Source organism: Lygodium microphyllum, chromosome 9, assembly GCF_053477565.2.
Source record: "Lygodium microphyllum isolate KBCC chromosome 9, Lygodium_microphyllum_v1.1.10, whole genome shotgun sequence".
Lineage (NCBI taxonomy): Eukaryota > Viridiplantae > Streptophyta > Polypodiopsida > Schizaeales > Lygodiaceae > Lygodium > Lygodium microphyllum.
In genome coordinates, this window is record NC_141143.1 from 101420650 (window position 1) to 101442615 (window position 21966).

The following is a 21966-nucleotide window of genomic DNA, read 5'->3' on the forward strand; positions in this document are numbered from 1 at the left end:
CTCTGTGCTGTGGTAAACATTACCCCCCTCCTAGCCAAGTGCCAGTCCCATGGCACTGTGGTGGGAAGTAGTGGGATAGATGATTCTGTTGCTAGGTGGAACTGGTGGGTAGATGACACTGATGCTTGTGAATGAGAGGTGATGGAGCTTGATGACAATGACCAAGAGGGATTCCAACGTGCTTTAGACTTCATGAAAATGCTCAGGATTTCACACACAGTTGTGGCTCCCATTCTACGATGGCTGATAGAGGTTCCAATTGGCTGGTGGAAAATAGGTAGCCGATTATCCTTTGGTCAACAGAAACGATCAATAAGCAATCCCTTAGGAGAATGGTGTTGGAGGGATTTATCCTGGAGAAACCTCCCTGAACTCTGTCTTGACAAAGGTCTGCTTTGTCTTCGCATGGAAGATCTTTGTCTTTGTTTTGAAGATCTTGTTATCCTGAGGATCCTTGTCTTCGATTTGAAGATCTTCACATTTGATTTCAAGATCTTCAGGTTTGATTTCAAGATCTTGAATGCTGAGCTGAAGATCTTGAACCTTGCATTGAAAATCTTCAGGCTTGTGGAATCAATAAGCGATCCGTAGATCTTGAGGCGGTAGGCATGCATCTTTGGAAGATGAGGTTCCAAAATCTAAGCCAATGGAAGATCCATCACTGGGTTTTCCTTCTGCTTGATTTGGTTCAGTCATGGCAGCCACCATCAGTAGGCGGATGATTGGCAACATGAAATTTGTTGAGCCATTTAAACCTTCGCAGCGAAGCTCCTGAAGTTGCAGTAATGGAGTCATGTCCGACGCATGGAAAAATTCCTTGTCATTGGAGAATGTAGTGGATGATCTTCTTCAACCAAGTAGCCAGTTCTTGAAACACGAACATAACCTGCAAGAAAAGTTGCGCACTTCCTAGGGGGTGTATCTGTTTCACTATGTAGTGCATGGTGCCCGTGCCAGTGGAACTTGGAGATGGGTCTAACCTTGGGCAAGCCCTTGGTAATGTCACACACTTGAGGACCTAGTTCGTGCGTCGTTGGAGGTGCGGTGCAAAACTTAGGGTGACAGGTGTTAACGGTATTTTGAGAAGGCTGCAGAAAGCGCAAGTGCTGGATACTATTTTTTGGTGGATTACTATTTTGTGGAGCTTCATTGTATTACTTTGGGCACTTGTATATTACTTTTTACTCATGGACATCATCAGACTATCATGGTTGTATTATTTTGTGAGAGCCGGGCTCACTCCCATACACATTGTATTTATCACCCGTAGTTGTATTTGTCGCACCCGCATGTGTTGCGTGGGTTGTGCACATATAATTGTGATTAGAATAGTGTAGGCTTGGTCTATTTAGGCTAAGGTTCAAGCATGTTTCAAGGATTGACCGGCCTAAAGCCCACTATGTGGGTAGGATGCCCAAAGAGGGTGCAAACCCTAATTCACAGTTGTGGAAACCCTAAACACAAAAGGGGCGCAAACCCTAACCCTAACCCTAAACGCAAAAGGGGCGCAAACCCTAACCCTAACCCTAATTCTATGTCTATATAAGGGTGGGAGGTCTCAGTTGTATTCACCCCCTTTGGCACATTCACGCTGCGGAAGCTCTGTTAGTGCAACCATTCAATCTTTCTATTCTATCATCTTGCTTCCATTGTGTTGAGAGTGACTGAGAGGGAGAGAGTGAGAGGTGTGTTGAGCGAGGGACTGAGGGAAGGTGAAGCTCTTCATCGTCTTCTTGCTTTTCTCGTCATCTCTACTAGCTCTTCGACTCGTTGGTGTGCTTGGTGGTGGATGCGAAGGAGCGACGGCATCGGATCGTGTTGATCATGGTCGTGGAACTATCTTCGAGCCTTTGAAAGGTAAGTTAGGTGAGTTCACTACAGCTCAAGCTAGTCTTGTGTTCTTGCTTCCTTGGGTTGGAGAGGAGAATGCTTGGTTAGTTAGAGCGGAGCGTAAGAGACAAGGTGAGAGATTGTCGCCAACGTGAGTTGCAGCTTCTGAAAGAATAGAAGTCCGTCCAAAGTCCCGACTGTTGGTGTGTTTGCCTCAACATTTTGGTTCCGTTGCCGGGACTTAGGATGGTGCAACCGCCGAGGTTCTCACACTCCCACCGTGTGGCAGAATAGGAGGCTTGTGCATGGGCGTGGATAGGATCGATGTGGTTTCGATCGTCCGCGTTTGTGGCTAGTTTCCGAAACCCATGCGGCTAGGTTAGGAAGGGCCAAATCGGAAGGAACCGGTTTGTTGGATTGAGATTCGACTAGGGTAGAATAGAAGAAAACACAAACCATAAACTCAAAAACACAAAAATACAAGAAAACAAAAAACTCAAAACTCAAAACTCAAAACTCAAAGCGCTCTTCTTGTTGTTGGACATCTTGTGTGGGAACGTTGGGAGATGAGGGTTCATCTCTTGCTTTTGTCATTGGTTACATACATGTTTATGGTTGAGATCTAACCAAATATACTGCTTGCCTTTGTACTCGTCTTCTAAAGTTCTTGGCTTGTGAGGTAGAGGAAGGAGAAAGCAAAGAAGGCCAAGAAGAAGTAGATAGAAGATGGTTGGGAAGAAGAAGAGATAGATGAAAAAAAGGGTGAAATAGAGAAAAAGGAAGGGTAAGAGGTAGTGAGGAAGAGAGCTAGAAGAAGAAGAGTAAGAAGAAGAGAAGAAGAATACAAGAAGAAGAAGAAGAAGAAGAAGAAGAAGAAGATGCAAGGATTGATATAGAAGAACGATAGAAGAAGAAGAAGAAGAGGAGGATAGAAAAACAAGAGAAGAAGAAAGTAAGGAGTGAGGAAGAAGAATAAGAGAAGTGGAAGAAAGAGGGGAAGAAGGTGAATAAGAAGAATAAGAAGAAGGGGATAGAATAAGATAAGAGTACGAAGAAGAGGAAGCGTAGGAGAATATGAGAAGTTGAGGAAGAAGACTAGGAGAGAAGGGAAGTGGAAGCAGTTGAGAAGGAGAAGCGGATTAACGAGAATAAGTAGGGAAGTCGGCCAGAAGGGTCGGTAGGGGAATAGGATATATATATATATATATATATATATATATATATATATATATATATATATATATATATATATATATATATATATATATATATATATATATCGACAGAGTAGGACCTGCACAAATTGTGGGCGGTTTGGTCACGAAGCTTCTACTTGTAGAGCACCTAGGCGGCTTCCCTATGCTGCACCCTATGCAAATCGTGGGTTTCCATACCCCAGACCTCAGCAGATGGCTCCTCCTGACCATAGACCTATAGCTCGTCGAGCTGACATTAACCCATCTGGCATCCCACGGCCTCCGGGCCCTATCATAACTCACCCAACTAGTGATCCCCCTGTCCACTATGTTGAAGAGCCCGTTGAGGACGATGATTATACCAACCCATTTGTCTCTTATGATGAAGAAGGAAATGTGGTGCTCATGGACTATAGACCAATCCCAATCATGATGTTGGGACGGGGTCGAGGGCGCGGCTTGATACAACCCCGCGAGACTCTTGCCTGCTGGACTTGTGGCCAACCTGGTCACATCTCCACAGGTTTCCCGCAAAAACAAGAACAATCAAAGGAGAACAAATCTTATCAAAGGTGTCCTGAGTGTGGAATCACTCACATGTATTCCGATTGCCCGAAGCAGAAAGCTAGCTCTAGCAAAGCTATTGTTCCCACTGTTCCCTTGACTCTCTTTGCAGTAGAAATGCTGAAAGATGAGGATGTGATTCCCATTCCGATTAATGCCATTACCCGAGCACAAGCTAAGTAGGGTGGCATCAGTATCCTTGGCCCATCTCTAACTACTGGCTCTATCATTGGAAAGAAGAATGCAAAGAAGAAAACTAAGCGTGCTGCTCTCAAACTCAAGAGTGACGGGGTGACTTCAGTTCCCACAGTTGCCTCGAGTGATGAGCAAGCCACGTTTGCTCCACACACAGAAAATGGCGGAAACATATTACCATCATGATGCAAGCTCTATGCGGTGGACTGTTTCCTCTTCCTGTTGAAGCAACAAAAACTTGCATCTTGGTTGCAAATTCTTTGGGAACTAACTAAAGAGCAGAAGCAAAAAGAATGACTATCCATGGAAGATTTGATATTCATTGAGAAGTTTTCAGACATCATCAAGTGGGAGATTTTGAAGAAGCTTCAGGAGTCGTGGTCTATGGAGGTTCATGAAAACAAGAAGGAAAAGAGTTGGAATTTGTTCGTGGATGCTCAACAGCAAGATACGTGGGATGCTTGGTGTTTTGATAATCTTCTCTTTGTCCAATTAGCAACCCACTGGAAGTTGATATACAGAGTGTTTTTCACAACATACACTATTGAAACCATCAGAATATGGCATTATTATAATGGCACAACAATGATCCTAAGAAGAATGAGTTTTGATACTTTCAGAACGGAATATCTCCCCCTCTGAAGTGGTTTGAAAGCTGAATTCAGAGATGTTGAAAAGAAGAAAGTAGAAGAGATGTTGGCTAGAGAATCCCCCAGAGACTAAAGTCCCTCTCTGATTCTATTCTGTTGAGTATTGAACAAATGGTTGGAGCTAAGCCCCTGATGAATGACACAATCAAGAGGCAAGTTTTAGAACAAGTCTAGAGGTACATGAGAAGAGAGATGGCAAGAATCAAAGCTAAGAATGAGCTCGCAGTAGAAGCCTCCTTTAAGGCCCTAAAAGCACTCTTTACAGAAGTCCCCATGGCGACTCAAGGTCCTATTCCTAGTGAGATTCATCCTAGAAATATTGATGACAGGCTAGCAAATGTAGTCCCATTGCCAATTTTTAAGGGAGAGTACAATGAAAACCCTAATCTTCATGTAGCAAAATTTATGTAACATGTGTGGTTAACAATGCCAGAACCTCTGAGCATTGGTTAGCGATATTCCCCGCTACTTTTAAGGGCGCAGCGTTTCAATGGTATGAGAGACAAGGAGTAGGAACTTTTGGCACATGGGACGAGAACTGATGTTGGCCTTCCTCACTAAATTCAGGCGTGAAGGTTTTGAAGAGTGGATGGGAGAGGAGTTCATGAACCTAAGTCGGTCCTCTAGAGAAAGAGTAGAAGCTTATGTCTCGCGAATGGAATCCATCCTGAAGAGATGGACTAACCATCATTTGGACAAAGGTATCCAGAAAGGAGTGTTTCTCAGAGGCCTACAACCAAAAGTTCGCAAGTTCATGGAATTGAGAAGACCAGTCAATCTGCAAGCTGCAGTGGAAGGTGCAAGATTGTATGACGAAGTTGAAGCAAGGTTGTCAATGACTCCAAGAAGAGGAGTCTTACCTCCTCCCATGCCAGGAATGGTATACCCACCAAATGCAGTCCCAGGGACACTTCCCTATTCCTATCCCCATATGTAAATAGTGCCACAGTATAATGCACCTAATCCACTGTGATCACCACACACAACAGTGCCTCAAATGATGGTTCAACCACAACAATAGTGGCCTCAAACAGTTCCTCCAATGGCGACTCAACAACCATGGAACCCTACTAACTAGAATCAACAATCCCAAGTCTCAACAAGATCTCTGAATTAGAACCAGAATAGAGGACCCTCTAGATTGACCCAACCAGTGTATGCAGTAATTACAGAAGCTTCACAAAACCCTACTACAAGTACTTCAGAAGGTGAAAATCTGAAGGACTACTTATCCAACTCAGTTGCAAGTATTAAGAAAGAGCTTATAGATGTGATTATAGAGCACCTACAGACATTGAAGGTGAATACCCCAATATATCCACTCTTGTGGGAGATGGGAGAGATGTGATGCGTTCTAATACATGGTGTGGAAAGTGTCATCAAGCGGGACACTTATCCACTGAATGTACCTAAAAACCAACCATTCCTGGAGCCTTTTGTTAATAATGTTTGAGGAAGAACCGTAGAGAGGATATTTGCTCTCTAAAAGAGATGCACGAATGAAGACAAAAGGATGAAAATGCAAGATTCAACTTGCTAGAATCCAAAATGACAACACAAGATATTGGACCAAAGCCTAAGGAGTTTGGTCCTAATTTCGGTCCAAGGAGATTTCCCTCTCAAAGTTACAGAGGACGACAGTTTGGCAGTGGTCAAAGATTAGAGGTGGAATGTTAGAGGTGTGGAGAAAAGGGTCATATCTCCCCGAATTGTCCAATGATCTATGGATTACAAGCCCTTATGTAGCCGATGCAAAGAGAAGGCCACACTGCAAAGGACTATCCAAGTCCAACCCCTGTCAAGGCCAATGCCACTGATAGCCAACAGAAGGTACAAGAGCCCACCTCCAATTCAGTAGAGTTGGAAGTTTCCGTTATCACGTGCATCAAGAAGAAGGAACTAGTTGTCTAGAAAGAGAACAACTCCCCTGCCAAGACTGTGAAGTTCAACATGCCAACAGAGGGATAGAGCAGTACAGGACAGAGCAATGTAGCACAGAGCACTGCAGTGCCACAGAGAGTCACAGACACAGTCTCAGAAACAAGACCAGAGATCCAAGAGATAGACGATATAGAAGCACCTCCAAAAACAGAGGAAGTGCCAATGCTGCCATTGCTAGAAGAAAAATGAAAGATGAAAATGGGTGTAGCCCCATTCCCCAATAGGCTGGAGAAGCCCGTGGATCCTATCAAAGAATATGACTTGGTAAAAGACCTAAACACTTTTAAACCAAACTTAACATTTCGATAGTTTTTTATGCTGTCTCCCAGCTACCGAAAGAAATTCAAAAGCATCCTGACAAGAAGACATGGACTAAGGATTGCTCCTTCAACAGCGACCAAGACCAATAAGGCCTCGAAGCTTGTAAAGGAAATAGATGTGGCTAACGCCTTCCTAGATCCTGGAACCCCAGAGATTAGTGTATGGATAGAAGGATGCTTTATTTCAAATGCATTGATTGATGGAGGCTCATCAATAAACATAATGATGGATGTGACAATGAAGGACTTAGGATTGCAAGAAATTCAACCTACATAATGGCTTATCAGATTGGCAGACCAAAGCAGAATTAAACCATTGGCCATCCTCCCATACGTAAAAACAACCTTTGCAGAAAAAGATTATTGGCTGACCTATCTGGTGGTTAAACCAAATTTTTATGGGACCTCATACCCTCTGATGTTGGGAAGTCCTTGGCTTTTTGAAGAAAGAGCCAGGACGGACTAGTTCAAAGAAACCCTAACCCTAGGCAGAGGACCCAACAAAGTGGTGTTGAAATTGTATGGATTGCAAAAAGGCAATGGATCCACATCCATCAAAGTCATAACCAACTCCTCCAACGAAGTAACAGATGGTATATCAGGAGACGAAGAGGCTGTTAAATAGATCTTTCCCAAGAAAACAGAGGTACAGTCTCTAACAGTGGGCACTATAAGCCAACTATCAAAGGAAGCAAAGTTTTTGTCCATGGGAGAATACCTCCTGCCTCAACTAGAATTGACCTCTGAAATCACCTTTGACAGTGAGATAGAAGCATGGATGTATTGTTCTCCCTGTTACATGTCAGTCGTCGTAGAGAGAGTAACAGAGACAGAGCCAGAGACAGAGGTAGAAGCAGAAGCAGACACAGAGGTGGAGGATCTATTCTTCTCCTACAGAGCCTCTACAGAAGCAGAGACAGAGCCTCGAGAGGAAGAGGATAAAAATGATGAAGAAAACAAAGCAGGTATGACAATGCAGATGAAGACGATCCTCTGATAGCAAATGATCTTGTTGATGTATCTATAGAGACCTTAGAGGCCAAAGATCTCGGGATGTTGGATGGAATGACCATATGGTTCCATTTGGGTTGACCAATGGACCACAAAGTATGCAAAATTTGCATAAACAATGGATCAAAGGCATAAAAATTAAGTTCACCAGTGGCTCCTGTCACCATGACCATTCATTCCGGAGAAAAGATGATGATGATGCCCCTTGTCAACAGAAGCCGGAGCTATCAAAGCCACAGCTTCTGGAAGGTCTGTGCTATGTGACATTCCTAGACGCATCCTCTGAAGATGAATCCTTAAGTTTAGAAGAAATCACCACTCACATAGAAGAAAACAAAGCTCTGATACCCTTCCAACAATCTCAACAGACAAATGAGTCATCTATTCAGAAGGAGGACACTAGTTCTAGTGGAACGTCAGATGATACCACTACTCCCTTGAAAGACTCAAACCTCTATCCAGAAGCAATCCATGGGACATTTATCCATGAAGTGGAAGGTGAAAGGCAAGTGACGTTCCTAGATACTGACAGTACTGAAGAACGTCACCTAAAACTGGGTCTCAATCTTCCAGAAGAAGAACTAGTGGTCCTGTGAGATCTACTAAAGGAGAACTTAGACGTGTTTGCTTGGTCATACAAAGACCTAAAGGAGATTGATCCCACAGTATGCCAACATCATATTAACCTAGAGCCTGACACCAAACCTATAAGGCAAAGACAAAGGCGTATGAATCCTAATTATTTTGCTCTGATGAAGGCTAAATTATTAAAAATTCTTGAAGCTGAGTTCATTTATCTCATGGCTAACAGTGAATGGGTTTTGCCCATTGTGGTAGTACCTAAGAAGAATGGGAAACTTCGAATATGTGTGGACTTTCAAAAGATGAACTCGAAGACAAAGAATGATCATTTCCCTATCCCTTTTATAGACCAACTGTTGGACACAGTGGCAGGCCATGAGTTGTATTCCCTCTTGGATAGATTTAGTGGATATAACCAAGTCCAAATCGCAGAAGAGGACCAATCCAAAATAACCTTCACCATAGAATGGGGAACCTATGCTTACAGAGTGATGCCATTTAGGCTCTGTAATGCTCTTGCCACCTTCTAACGAGTAATGATGGTTGCCTTCCAGAATCATTTGCATGATTTCATTGAGGTGTATCTTGATGACTTTTGTGTCTATAACTTAATACGAAAGCATTGGGGACACCTAGAGCAATGTTTTGACAGATGCCGAGAGTATGGGATTTCTCTCAATCCCAACAAATGTGTCTTTGGTGTTTCATCAGGAGTTCTTCTAGGCCATATTGTCTCTGCACAAGGGATTGCAACAGACCCTACGAAGATTGAGAAGATTGCCGCCTTGGCAGCACCAACAAACCTCAAGCAATTGAGAGGATTTCTTGGCCATGTGGGCTACTACATAAGATTTATTGCACATTTTGCAACCAAGGTAGCCCCTCTGCACAAGATCCTAAGGAAAGATGCGGGTTTTCTTTGGACTGGTGACTGTGAAGGAGCCTTTAATACCCTAAAATAGTGCTTTTCCAAGCACCTATCTTGCAGCCTCCTGATTGGACGAAGGAGTTTCACGTGCACACAGATGCATCAATCGAAGGGCTAGGTGTTATCCTATGTCAAAAGGGCCCCTCTAAATTAGATCAACCAATATATTATGCAAATCGAAAGGTCACTGATAGGGAGTGGAACTACATAGTGATAGAGCTTGAGTGCTTGGCAATGGTGTTTGCATTGGAGAAGTTTTGACACTATCTATTGTCAACCCATTTCAAGCTCTATGTGGATCATGAAGCCCTATCCTTCCTGATGAATAAAGAAGATATCAAAGGACGATTGATGAGATGGTTGCTCCTATTCCAGGAGTTTGATTTTGAAGTGGTCACTAAGCTTGGCTGTTTCCATATCCTAGCCGATTATCTATCATGAATCCCACAAACTGCAAGAGAGGAATAGGATGATCCAGACCTTCCTGATGCTTCCTTGTTTCTAGTTGAAACAGCTACTCCCTAGTATGCAGACATAGCCAACCTCCTGGCAAGTCAATAGTATCCTCCTAGCATCTCAAGCCGTGAGAAGAAGAAGCTTCTGTTAGAATCATTCCCCCTATGCTTTGCTAGTAGGCGGTGCACTTTACAAGAGAGGCAAAGATGAAGTATTGCGAAGATGTATTGCAGGAGATGAAATCGGCATAGTATTGAAAGCATGCCATGACGAATCATGTGGTGGAAACTTCGCAGGAGAAGCAATAGCTAGGAAGGCTCTGTTGGCAGGATACTAGTGGCCGACCCTCCACAAGGATGCACATGACTACTGCAAGAGATGTGATGCTTGTCAGTGAATGGGGAAACCCACCAAAACAAGTGCCATGCCACTACAACCTATTCTTCCCCTAAAGCCGTTCGAGAAGTGGGTGATTGATTTCGTGGGACCCATTGATCCACCCACCAAAAGGAAGCAGAACAAATACATCTTAGTATGTACGGATTATGTCACAAAGTGGTATGAAGCTAAAGCTCTGAAGCAAGATGATGGTAACAACGTAGCTCTGTTCATGTACAAAAATATTATCACTCACTTTGGTATTCTCCTCGAGCTGGTAAGTGACAGGGGTACTCATTTCCTTAACAAAATCATGGAGGAGCTAACGGAGATATATAAGATCCGCCATCGCAAGTCCACTCCTTATTACCCCAAAGCCAACAGCCAAGTTGAAGTTACCAATCGCATCCTTTGCTCGATTCTGACAAGAATGATTGCCACACATCATCGTGATTGGGATGATCGACTTACAGAGGCCCTCTGGGCATACAGAACCTCCCATAAGGCAGGTACAGGATAAACCCCTTTCTAGCTAGTGTATGGTATGAAAGTTGCCTTCCCTGTTGAATTGGAATTGCCCTCTTTGCGAGTGGCAGTTAAAGAACACTTGGGAGATGATGAATCACTGCAACACTACCTCCTACACTTGGAATGTTTGGATGAGATTTGGCAGATGGCCCTATAGTGTATGAAAACCACTCAAGTGCGACGCAAGGCCTATCATGATAGTTTCATCAAGCACAAGGAGTTCAAAGAAGGTGATCTTGTCCTGGCCTATGATTCAAGATTTGGCAAGTTTCCTGGCAAGCTTCAACAACAATGGATGGGCCCGTACAAGGTACTTGATGTTAATCCTAATGGCTCTATTCACGTGCAAACCATTGATGCCTCTGATTATCCTTTTCTGATATGGCTGTCGTCTGAAGAAGTACTTCCTTCCTTGGGGATCTTGACAATCACAGTCGACCTACCCTCTCCCTTTTGGGCATCGCATTGTCATTCTCTTCGTGCTTCTAATAGCCCTTATGATTCTCCTCATGAGACGGTCTCGTTCTACTAGCTCCTCACATATACCTCTCAACCCTACCTTGTTCTCTTCTCATCTGATCCAGCAAAACGATGGCGAGGTTGGTCCTGACACATGGTATTTCTACCATTCTCTTTATTAACGAAAAAAAAGAAGAAGAAAAAAAACAAAACAAAACAGGCAAAACTGTTATGGGAGAAAAAGAAGAAATTCCCTGTCATAATAGACCTTGTTCCAAGAAAACATGGAAACACCCTTGGACGGGAAGCTGACTGTGGAAAAGGTGGTAACACCCCATAGTTCAAGCTAGTTGACTCACTAGCAGAACCTTTCCAGCAAGTAATTTGAAGCCACCTCCCTTGGTGCGATGTCTCTGCAATATCAGTCTGTATGCCCTTCTTAACAAACGACCTTTCTTACAAATCATTGAAGTATCAAACTTGTTGGCCGCCTCCTTGGGTATGCCTCGTCTTTAATATCCTGATGACAATAATAGCCGACACGATCTTAATCACTCACCCCTTGAGTGATGTGAGCTTTCATCCTAACAGGATGGGGACATGTGTATGGACTGCCCTCTGTATTTATTAGTGAGCGTGAGACAGAGGGTGGGTTGAGTGACCAGTCTTTTCCTTCAAATCAAATGAGAGGTGAGATGTGTGAACAAAGTGTTGCACGCACGGATTAGGCCTCTCAATGCACAACGCACGATCTGTTCTTGTGCATTGCACCATAAGGCTCCTTGGCCTTCCTTCTTGCACTGTATGCTGGCACAGGACGGGATGCACAGTTGCACCATCAAATACGCACAAGGCATACGACCTCTGCACAAGTGACGATGAGGATTACATCAATGGGTTTCATGAATGGGCTGCCCTCTGTATCTTTTAACAGAGCATGAGACAGGGTGGGCTGAGTGTGACTGGTGTTTCTTCAATCAATTCCGAGAGGTGAGATTGAGAACGTTACGACAATTGGCATCAGGTACGTTTATGTTTCCCTATGCACCCACGGGATGGGTCTCTGCCATTAGCACATGACACGTCACTCTGTTCTGTACACGGTACTGTAAGGCTCCCTGGCCTTCCTACTTGCACCTATGCCAGATGGGTTGGACGCACTGATGCACCATCAATTGTGCACCCTAGCATACTCTCTCTGCACCACCCCCTTGTCGATTCCTAAACCGGGTGTGAGATCTGGGTTTCCATCAATATTACCTCGAGTGATGTAAGTTATGGGGCGAGTGACTGTTCTCTCATTCCATTTGAGTATTCGTGAGTTGAGTGACTATCCTTTGTCAACAACGACATCTCCCCTGACAGGCTTCATCAACCAACTACCTCCCTGGGTCGTGTTGCATGGTCCCTGCCATGCTAGCTAAATGTTGGAGCGAGCCGTGGTACCTCCTGCAGCCCATTCCAACCCTTTTGTAGTATCAGTGACAATTCCTTCGACCATACGCAAAACGGGCCAAGCTTTTCTAACCTTATTCTTATGATTGCAAGTGTATGTTATGTTTTAAGTGTGAGGATGCCAGAACACAATATTAGTGAGTTTGGGAATCTCCCAATTCCCATTTTTTGAATACTAAAAAGGTGGCACCTATATAACATGCCTATAAGTTTCTCAAAACTATATGATGTGACCTATCATTGGAAAGCGCTTGAAAAATGGAATATATTGAGCTATAGAGCACTCCTTTTGGAGTTATGGTGTTCAAGTTATGACAAATCCAAAGATTTGACCACGTGTCCCAAACTTATGGAAAATTCCCATGTTCGTCAATATGGTATTCCAGGGTCTCGTCGGTTGAGGAGTCCTAGGTTGTGTTGTTTCATTTAACCCTGTTCGTTAAGGGTTTAAGTGTGGGGACGCATCCCTGCGTGTCTATGATGCATACCCCCTACATATGCCTCACTTTAAATCCGACATGCATGCCATGACCTGGTTTTACCCTGTTGGGGTCTCTTCCCCAACCATCCGTCCCTGTTCAACCCACCCTTGGGGCTATTCCTTCTCTTTTTTCCTTTATCTCTTATTGTGACGATTTTCCATGAGAACGCATTCTACGTTCACCGAAACCCACATCCCACCTTATAGTCCTGTTCGTCCCTTCGACCTGACTGTTTTTCCTTTTCACCAACCCCTGTTCCGGTCTGAGTTATTAATTTTTGACGTATTTCTCGTAAATTGGACGATTTTCCATGTGAATGCACCTTTATTGCTTTCGAACAACAATCTGACATGACAGTCCTGTCCTTCATCTTCCTCCTGACATTTTTCCTTGTTGCTCCCTGTCCTTCCGATGCACAGTTCATCCGCTATTAATTTTTGTGTGTTTTCGGGTCATTTTCGTACATGTGAATATGCCCTATTTTCACCGAAATTCAAGTTTCATTTGACTATTGTGTCCCACCAGTCTTTTCCCACATTTTTTCTTTATTCTCCACCCTATTTCGACCACTAGATTTTTCGTTATTAAGTTTTCAATATATTTTCAGTTTCATTTTTTGTGTTTTTCGCATGCGAACCCCTTCTAACTTCACCGGAAGTGAGTTTTGACATGACAGCCTTGTGCATCCCCTTCTCGCAAACATTTTCTCTTTTTACTGCCCTTCATTTTGCTGCTCGTTTCTTTCTGTATTCATCTTTAAGCCCATTTTCGAGTTCGTTTTTTGGGTTTTTTCCATGTGAACGCGTCCTCTCTTGATCAGAACCATGTTTTGACGTGATAGATTTGTCGGCATGTTATTTTGCACAATTTTCCTTCTTTTTGTCCCGCATTCTGGCATGTTGATTTTCCAATATTAATCCCCATATGTATTTTTGGCGTTGTTTTTCGTGTTTTTCCTCAGGGAAAGCCACCCTATTGTACTTTTTCGAAGTTTCCCCCCTATGTTCTGGCCCAGTTTTCCTTTTTATCGCATTGCGTTCTAACAAGCGGTTTGCGAGTTATTAATTTTTCTTTGTTTTGACATGTCCCCGTGCGCCTTGCCTTGCATGTGAACGTGCGCATTTTTGAATTTACGCGCCTCAACATGCCTTGTTCTTTTCGCACCCTTTTGTCCCAATGTCCTAGCCCCTATTGTTTCCCATCCCTGTAAATTTTTTTAACCTCGCCCCACACATGCGCGCTGGACGAGCTTGGCTCCCCATTCTTTCTTTTTTTTATTTTCAAAACCAAAAAAAAACAAAAAACAAAAAAGCCAAAATAATTTTTTTAAAAAACAAAAACACAAACACAAACAAAAAACCCCAAAAAAACACCAAACAAAGCAAACAAATGAGACATTTTTTTAAAAAAACAACAACAAAAAAAAGCCACAAAACAACGCAAACAGAAGAACAAAACCCAAAGAAGAAAAAAACAAACAAACAAACAAACCCCCCCCCCCCCCCCGACGGTTTCCCTTCCCTCCCTTCTCCCCTCTCTTCTTCTTTCTCTCTCTCTCCCTGTCTTTCTCTCTCCCCATTCTCCTCCTCCTTCCCTTCTTCCTGTCTTTCTCTCTCCCTGTCTTTCTCTCTCCCCATTCTCCTCCTCCTTCCCTTCTTCCTCCTTCCTCTCCTCCTCCTTCCTTCTCCTTCCCCCCTCTTCTTCTCCTTCCTCCCTCTTCCCCTCCTCCATTCTTCCTCTTTCCTCCTCCTTCCTCCCTCTCCCCCTCCTCCATTCTTCCTTCTTCCTCTTTCCTCCCTCTCCCCCTCCTCCCTTCTCCTTCTCTCTTCCTTCCCCTCCTCCTGCTCCCTCCCCTTCTTTTCCTTCCCTTTCTCCGCAGCCCCTGGTCCTCGCCGCCCGCTGCCTCGCCACCTGCGCCCGCCCATGCATCGCGCCATCTCGCCGCCCACCACCTCGCTGCCACCCGATGCGCTCCGCCCGCCCACTGTGCGCCGCCTATGCCCTCCTCTCCCACCACTCCTCCTCCTCCTCTACCACTCCTCCTCCACCACCACTTATTCTTCTCCTCCTCTCCTGCTCCTCTTCTTCTCCTCCTCCTCCACCCTGCCCACCCCCCATTGCCACCCTGCCCACCCCCAAACCCCTTCCTCCCAAATTTAACCCCCTCCCCCTAAATTTGACCCCTCCCCCCCTAATTTGACCCCTTTCCCACATTTACCCCTCCCCTTCTCTTAATTTACCTCACCCCCCACCTAAGCCCCCTATCTCACCCCCTACCTCCGCCCTTTACCCCTCAACCATTGTTCGCCCCCTTCGCGGATTGCGGTCGACCTTTTGGTGTCGGTGGATGTTCACCTACATTCACGCGCGAGGACGTGCGTTCGCCTTGTTCGTGTGGTAGGGTCTTCAGCCATTCGTACACAATTACAGTCATCAGCAACCGTTCATATGCAGTCACGGGTACTTCAAATCCCGAAAACTCTAAAAACACATTCACAAATTCAAAAATTCATTAAATTTCAATTAAAATCCAAAAAAAAAAGAAAAATTTCCTGAAAAATCTCTAATATTTTTGCAAACAATTGAAATATTTTTCAAATTGGAAATATCCAAAAAAAAATTGCAAAATTTTCAAAAATTGAAAATTCTTTTCAAAAATATTTAAAAAATGGCCAAATTTCATTAAAATTTGATAAAAATACCGACATAATTTCCCAAAAAAAATCATAAACTCCCTTGTACATTTTGAGAATATTTGACTAATTGAAAATGCTTTCCTAATTGGCCAAAGTATTATTTGAAGATAAAACCCTAACTGTGATGCCCAAATTCATGTAAAATTCATTTTAAATCTCAAAAATAAGCTGAAAATTGTGAATTAAATCTTATTACCTTTTTGACACTTGATGCTCACAATTGGTTGCTGAAATTTCATGTTCACATCCCTTTTAAATAAAAAATTTAAAACCTATTATTTAAAAAAAAGCAAAAAAAACCATAACCATAAATTCCAATCAATTCAACATCCCAACATATCCATCTTTTTTTTTTTTGTCATACATTATTTTTGGTCAATGTGTTAGTTGTTTTTTTATTTTTCTGTACAACAGGACGACTAGTTTTAGTCTTGTGTGAAATATTTATGGATTGCACCTTTCCTTTTTTTTTTTGAGAACGTGGTATCAGACTTTCCAAATAGCCCCACCCATTGCCAGGTTTTTTCTCTTTTTCTCTCTCTCATGTGGCATCGTAACACATATGTAATTGTAATAAAATCAACCGACCATTGCACCCACCAAATAAACATAATGCACTTCATTAATTTTTAATTTAAAAGGAACACGACCATTAATTGTAAAAGGAACCCCACCGTTGCACAAGCACATGGCACAATAACCCACATAATTTTCTAAAAATAAATCCACAATGCATACGCACACACACTACATACACAATTATTTGTAATTAAAATGAACCCCCACTATCACGCATGCATACGCTTTGCGCCATAGATCACGTAAGTTGTAACAATGAATTGCATTTTAGAGACCCCCAGTCAGTCAAGTCAGTCTAAGTAGGGGTTGGGATTGCGAAATCGACTCACTATGCATTAATGATTAATTAATAACGAACTGCAATCTAATTTGTACATGGTTAAAATGAATGCGATAGTGTTCACCCATCCACGTTCACTACTCCATAGGTTTACGCAATGCGTTTACAAGGATTGGGATTTGTTAAGTCAGAGATGTCGGTCTTATTCATCTATCTTTATTCTGTTGGTCCAAGTCTTGGATTCTGTTTGAGTCTCTGGTCATTGATTGGGATACGGTGTGTTTGAGTTTTTTTTTTTTAATTGATTGCTTGATTACGCGGGATCAGGGTGCCTACTTGTTGCATAGCATGAAGCTTTCGGTCGCATGAATGCATAGGTCATGTCAAAAAATTTTCATAAGATGTGGATTGTTTGGGGAAGTTTGGTTCAATCTAGTCTGGTCATTTGTCCTTTGTTTTGACATTCTTCTCAGTGTTGATTTGTTTGGGTTTTGTAGGAAATTTTTCATCTTTTTCCTTGGTTGTGTGTGTGGGTCTTTTATGTAGTCTGAACGGCATCTACCTCTATTCCTCCTATTATCATCCAGCATGTGCCGTTGCTAGTGCATGACTATGCTCTTCTCCTAGAGGTGGATTGCATTCGTCATGCTGGTCTTCGTCCTTTTGTGGCTTTGAAGTTTCCGCCAATGGACAACACGATTTGCTACTCCTTCCTGGCATCCTACAAGAACCAGTCTAGCTTGGTTTATAACCAACGCTTTTGCTTATCCACAGCCAATATCAATGATGCGTTGTGTTTACCTCTTTTAGCATCTTTTGTCCCTAGTGGAAATCAATTATTGGTAACTGAGGAGATCCTTTCTCTCCTACAGAAAGAAACCTCTACTCCTTTGGTCTCCAGCAAGGTTATCACTAGTTCTGGGGTTTCTATAGCTCATATCTCCTCCCCGATATAGAAACAACTTTGCCAGTTTCTACAAGACAATTTCATGTCAGGGAAGCTTTCTTCCAAATTTCTATCCAAGTTAGGATCTTAGAGGGAGCCAAGTTCAATTGGCAAGCATTCATGCTCGCAAAGATGGATCATCATTTTCAGAGAGTTCGGAAAGGTCAGGGTAGTAATGTCTCCTACGGTGTTTTTCTTCAGAAGATTATCTCCCTTGCACCTCCTCCTGGTGGTGTGCCAGTTCTTGATCCTGCTCCTCTTCCGAAGCAGCCTCCACCTTCTGTTCCAACTCCTCCTCCATTACAACCCAATTCTCATTCGGAGGATGAGCCCCCTGCTAGATTCTCTTGCCGTAAAAGATTACACACTAAAGTGCCCCTTAGTCATGTTTCTATTTCAATTTCTGATTCTCTTGCACCAAACTCCATTCCTTTTGTTTCTACTAGTTCCCTTCCTTCTTTCTTTTCATGTCCTAATCTATTTGCAGCACAAAGGGATGGGCAGTTGGATAAACAGATCTGTGCTTCCTTACAAACAATGTTAGTTGGACCTTTGCTTCCTCAGCTAGTTTCTAGTGTCCAGGCTACATTGGAGACTTCACTGATGACTTGTCTTCAGTCCATTTACACAAGGGTGTATACTTCCTTGCAGGACAAAGTGGATTCCCTGACTAATCAATTGAGTAAGGATTTGGAGGATCTAGCATCTGAGAAAGCCACCATAACGGATATTCACAAACAAATGTTTGAAGCTACTACCCTGATGGATTCCCAGAAGACCGCCATTCAGAAGTTAGAAGCTCAAGTAGTTACCCTGGAAGTAGAGAATGCATCATTGACTAAAGAAAAGAATTCTGCCCTTAAGGAGATGATCGACTTAGCCAGTAGGATGGGTACTTGTGAGGGTCAGCTACAGTCTTCTAAGGAAACTGTTGAGTCACAAAAGAAGATGATTGTAGAGCTTAATCAGAAGATTGTTACTCTTTCTGTTCCTCCACCTCCTGTGGTTTCTTCTATAGTATCTTCCAATGAGAAGCTTGACCAGTTATAGCAGAAGGCAAAGTTGTGTAATGGTTTTTCTGCTAAGGTAGAATGCCTTCAACAACGTATGAATTGTGTGCAGGATGATTTTACTAGTTATGCTAAGCTGGTGTCACCCCCACCATCTTTCTGGATCAAGTATAATCAGCAGCGTTTTGCCTTGTATATCTCTTTGAGCAATGTGGATTTAGAACCTCCAGAGAATGGGTGGCAGAATTTATGGTCTGCAGATTTGTTGATGAGCTGATTTCACATGAAGTACAGTTGTTGTCCTTCATGTATCTTAGAGGACATTTGTAGATTCTTGATGAGGAGGATTTGAATGTTTATGTGGGAGATGTGATTTTACAAGCAATGATGTATGTGCACTCAATTGAGCTCCTGCTAGCAGATAGTTTGAAGCATTATCATGAGCAGACGTCTTGGTGTAGAGGACATGCTTGGCATCTACCTTTGGAGGATGTTGCTTTCGAGCCTCGTCATCTAAGCGGTGTATTCCTGGAGCCCCAAGAGGAACACCAAGGAAAAGGGAATTCTCTTGCAAGAAAATCTATCTTGTAACACCAACAAGCTTGTTTATTATGTTTTATATGATCACAATGAAGAAAAGAACACCAGGCACAACAAATCTTCATGCAGCATCATGTAGATCTCCCACGGATTTGATAGAATCAACCATATTCTTCAATATCTTCACAAAATCCATCAATATAACAAAGAAAGCAAAGGAATACACCATCTTTGAATGGAAATACATCACATAGTATTCATCTTCAATATCTTCATAGTCTTCTCTCTCAATCTCTCACATACAATCACTCTGTTTCAGTAAAATTGACTATCTCTGACTCTCTCTCTCTCTCTCTATCAATAATACATCATATCCTCACTACAATCTCTCATAATCACTCACAATAATCCTTCTTAGGTCTTGGATACCCCTACCAAGAGGTATGTCTGATATGAAGGGTCATCAAAGCCACTACAGTGTCCTTTCATAGCTCACTAATGTCACTTCACTCCAGTCTTCACTTGAGTCTTCAGCAGCTACTTCTTTCACTTCTTTCAGCTCTTTTGTACTTGTATTCACCTCTTTCCAAGGCTAGAAAACTTTCCCAAGCTACACTCTTATCCATCAGAACACATACAGAAGCATACAGAACAGTCTACAGAACAGTACCAGAACAGCTACAGTACAGAACAGAACAGAAACAGAAGCTCTACAGAAGACCTACAGAAGGTTACAGAAGGTCATCAGAACCACATAACTCATACTCAAACCATTCCAAACTCTCAAAAAAATATTCAATAAGCTTTCACAATATCTCAATCTTCATCAATCAATACTCCATCCCTCCTTACAGAAGACAATCAGAACAAAACAGAACAAAACAGAAGCCATACAGAAGGTATACAGAACCAATCAGAACCTATTAGAACCTCACATCTCTACTAATAAACATCATGAACTTCCAAAACACAATCAATATCATCCAAAACACTCTCAAACCACTTCCAAACCAATCAATCATCTCATAAAATCAACCATTCAGCTCTCAAAAACAACAAAAATCAGCCAAAAAACAAGTCATTTCAACACTCAACATATCCCCACACTTAATAAGGAAGCGTCCTCGCGACCCAGGAAAAAGGGAATACAAGTTCATTTAAAAGCTCAAATTTGATCTTCAATATCTCTTCAAAAACAATCCATCCAACCACGACCCCAACTTATAACCTGTATCTAATATAAAAATACAACGAAAGGAAAACCCTTTATACATTAACACTTCTTATCAAACTAGAAATCACAACAAACTTGTAAAGGATATAAGAGGTTTCTTCTTCTTCATCTGCATCAGCTTCAACTCTGCAACCACGACCCCATCACCACAATTCTCCAAAATGTAGCTCGCACAAAATCCAATCCAATAGGAAACCACCACGTTCGTATTACATAAAGTAACCCACAACACAAACACTACTCACAACACAACCATCTGAATGACTCCTCCAAAAGAGAGATTTTCCTTAAAAAGCATCCACCATACATTGGAAAGGTATCAATGAAGATGATCCCTCTTAAAAGATTGATGATTTCAGAAACCATCCATAGACAAGGATTCATCTACAAATGTTTTGGGAGGATTCTGAAAAAACTGAAGACAGCACATCCTTTCCAATAGGACAAGGTATCTAGTAGGCAAACAAAGGGCATGAAAATACAATATATCCAGCTGCTGGGAATCAATGCTCACATTGACATTCATGCACAACTTTGGAATAGGCTTGGAATCATTATGAGAGTGCCTATGCATATACGCCAAGTACCAAGCAAAGTGAGCAGTTAATCTCACTAAAGGATCTGCAGACTGTAAATACTACTGAGCAAAATGAATATAGTTCTGATAAGCTTGACTGACAGCTGTCCATTCTCCTGGAATTACTGGCCAATTTATCTGAGGTCCTGTAAGGGAATCATTCGAGCTCCATCCCCTTCTTCTGGAAATCTGATGATCAAACCCGTCATAGTCACTAACCAACTGAGGTGGTTGAGATATAGAAGTGTTAGGAGAGGGAAGTGGAATAAGGAAAAGTGGATGAAGTGAGGGATAGGAAAAATCATAAAAGGAAGAATGATTTAAAGAAGGAGTGGCAGAAATTTGTAGGGAATCAGTTAAAAAGGGTGTTAACTGATAAATAGGAAATATGGAAGGTACATGAATGGATGGAGAAGGATATGGTGGAGAAGGGAAAAATACTCTATCCTCAATAAAGGAACAGTATGTAAAAATGGGAATTTGAGGAAAAGATGAAGGTTGGAAAAGAAGGGGTAAAATAGTTGTGGAATTAGATTGACAAAGGGAAAGATATAGATGATATCGGTGAGCCATTTGTTGGTAATACAGAAGGGTAGGAACAGAAGGTCCTAAGAGAGATCTTCTATGATAGGCATCAAAGAAGGTAGAATCAAACGGATTATGTTTTGAAAGATAAGCTAAGAGATCCACCCTCAGTTGATTAGTACTCTGGGCATAAGTAGGGGCTGTGTTCTGTCTTTGATTCAGGACCACAGAATCAATCATGGTATGCCAAGAATTATCAGTACAATCAGCCACTTTGGAGGAGTAACTCTGGAACATGTCAGCTATGCGCAACTCCAAATGGTTGACATACAAAACAGCTTGTAGAACCACGTCTCCCACATACCATGCCATATCCACTTCATCTGGAATCAACAAGTCTCCTCGTAGATACATATAGGACATCAACATGGTATCTGTCGTGACAGAATCTTCAAACACCATCCTGACCACCTCTGTCAGCAACTCAGCAGACCAAGCCCCACTCCATCCATCCTCAAGAAGAGGTAAATCCATCGTGAAAAGCTTCATGTAGAAGGCCAACTTCTGTAAGTGGTAGTGGACAAAGAAAGAATGGTCTGGTGGA